The 4,201-nt window shown below is 35.8% G+C and overlaps 1 long non-coding RNA gene across 1 annotated transcript; it reads left to right on the forward strand.

Moving 5' to 3' along the window:
- Positions 1–1,115: 1,115 nt before the first annotated feature.
- LOC131174578 (uncharacterized) lies at positions 1,116–2,000 on the forward strand. The gene is made up of 2 exons (XR_009144940.1): positions 1,116–1,153; positions 1,685–2,000. It is a non-coding gene; the product is annotated as an uncharacterized LOC131174578 (long non-coding RNA).
- Positions 2,001–4,201: the final 2,201 nt, after the last annotated feature.

Here is a 4,201-nt window from a genome sequence, read left to right on the forward strand (position 1 = left end):
TCTAAAGGTTTCTCCAATGAAGGGAGTCATGAGATTTGGAAAGAAGGGCAAGTTGGCACCTCGGTATATTGGACCTTTTGAGGTTACGGATAGAGTTGGAGCAGTTGCCTACCGGTTGGAGCTACCACTCAACCTTTCTCACGTTCATCCCGTGTTTCACATCTCTATGCTCAGGAAATACATTCCCGATCCTTCTCATGTACTACAGTCGGATGTAATAGAACTTGACATTTGAGGAGCAACCTGTAGCCATAGTGGACTACCAAGTGAGACAACTAAGATCAAAACAGATCCCTATGGTTAAGGTTTTGTGGAGGAGCCAGTCAGTGGAAGAGTGCACTGGAGTCGAACGGGACATGCGTAGCAAGTACCCTTTATCCTGCTCAATGTGTAATCATGTACTTTATTCTGCCTTGTGTAAAATTCGAGGACGAATTTTCTGTAAGGGGGGAAGAATGTAACACCCTTGATTTTTTATATATTATTATTGGGCTTCGTGTAGGTATCCTCAATTCGAGGAAATTCGACAGTTGTCCGGATCTGTGAATTTCCGGCCAGACAGACTAACTACCGGAAAAGTCTTTGAATTGGATCGAGGTTTTGGCTACCCCACCATTGTCAGGCATCCCGAGCGTTCTCAAGTCGAATCGCAAAGGTAAATCCAACCTTGTTTTTTCGTAATTTTCTAGTGCTTAAATAGGATTAAAAATCCATAAAATATTCGTGGTAGCTTAGAAAATTACGATTCTTTTGCAATAGCTTAGTAATATTTCTAAGGACCATGCAAGTAGTTTTATAATTTTTAGAGCTTATTTGAGCGCTTTTTGCAAAAATGATCAATTTTAAGGAGTAATTTGATATTTTACATTTTGTGATGAATGATTGATTTGATGGGCCCAGGAGGGGCTGTGTGATGTGATTGAGTTGTGGATATATGGATTGTGGATATAGAAGTGTGTTTTGAGCCCTTTTGCAGGTTGGGTAGGTCCTAGGTATAGGGGAGAGTCTGCCGGATTTTCGGCACGACTTAGGACGTATTGGGTCTTTTCTTGATTTGTATTGGGTCATTTGTATTAAATAATTGTAATATAATTGTCAGGTGAGCCGACCTTTCTTCCTCCGCCCAGCCGCCACAGTGATTGCCGTCAAGTCTGTGAGTAAAATATTAATTTTAATTGTAATTTCGATATTATTATATGTTCAACATGCCCATGCATCACTTATATGCATATATTTATGTAGTTAAACTCTAGGCACGATTTATGATGCATTGATAAATGTTAAAGTGCCATGATATTGTTGTGATAATTTGGAGCAGTGTGCGTGCGTTGGCGTGCGTGTGATGTGGTGTGGACTATGGATAGGACGGGTAGTCACGGCTTGAGTTCTTCGCTGGGACCCTCGATTTGGTTTAGTAAGCGAAAGTCCGGCTTGAGTTCTTCGCTGGCACCAGGTTGGATTTAAGAGAGCTGTATAGGGGATCAGCTCCCATATGTTATGATTGATGCTACAGGGTGCGTGAGTGCTCCAAATTACCTTTTTGATGTTATGATGTGAAAATGTTGTTGATGTTGCATTTCACTCTACAGGGTGCATTAGTTTTAGATAGTTATAGGGATTATGGTTAAAATTGATATTTTACTCTCTGAGTCGAACGCTCACTCCTATTCAAAATTTTTTACAGGCCACAGGAGGATATTTTTTTGAGGTTAACCTGCTTTCTCCCTCGCAGGTCAATTATTACTGTTTGTATAAACTTGTTAAATCTTAGAATTTCCGCATGTGTTAGAAATGTTTATTTGATTTGGGTCTGTAAACTAAATTATTATTTTGGGACCTGTAAACTTAATATGCTATGCATGTTTGATGGATTGGATGAGGGAGCTGAGCTCCCATTTATTATTATGTTGATGAGTATGTGGAGGGTGAGCTGAGCTCCCCAATTGACTATATATTGCGTTTACAGGTCGGGTGAGTCGAAAACTCCCCGTTGGTAAGTCCATTTTATGGCCGGACTCTGTCCGTTTGTTTTCTTGATATTGGGCCCAAATGGGCCTTAGAGTTGGGTAAATGAATAGTTAAGGCTTACTACGGGCCTCGGGGGCTTTAGGCTGGCCCAGGTCCAAGTGCCGGTCCGGCCCATAGGTTGGGTCGTGACAAAAACCAATAATGTATCTAAATTATTAAGACCTATATAATAAATAATAAATAAATCTGATCAAAATTGACTTTTTCCTAATGTTATGCCAATCAACGGTTTGCCCATGGTAATTATGCTTGTTATCACCTAATTGAGAATTCTTGGCTGGCTTCCTAGAAAAATTCTAATTGAGCAACATACAGCCTAACGATTAGTGTGGAAGTGAGCCGTGACAAATATCATTCTAAATCCTGGCATTTGATTGTTCTGAATCGAGAAATAGTGAAGAAAAAAAAACAGAAAAAGGAAATACACTTTAATACCTTATATTTTGATATTTTAGTACTCAGGGTATATATTTTATTTTATTGTAATAAAGAATAAAAATTTTAGTGTACTTTAAGGATAAATTCTTAAAGATATTAAAAGGTGCTAACGTAGCATGCTAATATGACATTATGTATGATACGACGTTAATATGACATGCTAATATTAGTGTTATTCTGATATAACATTAATATAGCATGTTAACGTTAACATCACAGTAGTGTCATGTTAGTGAAAATTTATATATTTAATGATAATAATATAAAATACATGTTTTTAATGCTAAAATTATTAAAATAAAGGTATTAATATATATATATATATATATATATATATATATATATATATATATATATATTTTTTTTTTTTTAAATTACTTAGGTGGGTTATGAGGTATTACATATTCAAAAGTTCCTTTTTTTTAATAATTGTGAAAGGATATAATAATGAGGTTTAAAGTTAATTATTTAGTTTATCACTTAATTTTATCTTAACACGTATATAACTTTAATTTATTATTATTAAAATATATAATTTTAATTTTATAATTCAGTATGTATACGTGTCTGTACCGTTAATGGTGATAATAGATGAAAAAAAAAAAAAAAACTGGGATTTACGAGTAGAAGCCAGATGGTGTGTTTTATCATAAAACTTTTATGTTGCAAGAGGCTATGTGCCAGTGCCACTCCAGTTGCCAGTACTGCAGAACAATCAATTCCACTTTGGACCATCCTCAGCAAAGTTGGTGGCAAAGGCACTAAAAATATATATAATTTTTCTTTTTCTAAAGTCACCCATTCGAGATCTGGACAAATCATGAGTGGAATCAATGATTTTTATTTTGCCTAACTGCATTAGATAACATAAACATTTAGCAATAATTATGTTCTAAGTATATATGCCGCTATTCATTCTTAGTACAATTAAAATAATTGATCTTTTCCAAATATGAAAGTACAAAAAGAAAACCCATGAGAGATTTTGCTATACAAGTTAAATAGAGGGTACTAGAGCCTGTCACTAAAGCTCAAATTCTCTTAATCTACATCACAAAAATAATCCCACTTTGCATAATTCTCCATGGTAGATTATCCTATATAAAAGGGGTATTACATTTGTTCCTGGCCATATGCATTATTTATTTGCTCAATAGAAGAAGAAATTTGCATAGAGAATAAGGAATCAAGGAGATTGTATGAATCTTCCAATCCTCTTTTTCAATACCAAGAAATAGAATTGATGAGAAATTGAAAGATGGGTGATGAAGCAAAGGGTGGTAACTTTGCCTCATGTAAAGGGGACCTAATTTAGGGTCTAAAAAATCTTAAATTTGCACTACAGTAGAGTAGTAGATGCTCCAAAAGAATACATTAAAACAAACCCACTTTGACTAAAGCAAAATATAAAAAACCCATGAAAATCTAGGAAAGAAACAAGGTGAGGGAATATCCAGATTGCAGGAAGGTGCTGGTTGTGGTGGGGGCAGATACGAAGAAAACTGGAGAGACAAATGACACTAGTGTACGAATGGGATGGTGGGCTTGTGTGGGTTACGCACTAATGCTTAAGATTTGTGGACCCTTGATGAATCATTGCCAAGCCTAAATGACTTGTCGCATCACAGAAAAGAATCAGGCCTGATCTTTAATTTGCAGCGTCTGGTTTCTTCTCCCTCTGTAGGGGCCATTTATTCTTAACTGAAAGCCATTGGATCATCTCTTTCTTTGTTGT

The sequence above is a fragment of the Hevea brasiliensis genome, chromosome 16 (assembly GCF_030052815.1).
Source record: "Hevea brasiliensis isolate MT/VB/25A 57/8 chromosome 16, ASM3005281v1, whole genome shotgun sequence".
Classification (NCBI taxonomy): Eukaryota; Viridiplantae; Streptophyta; class Magnoliopsida; order Malpighiales; family Euphorbiaceae; genus Hevea; species Hevea brasiliensis.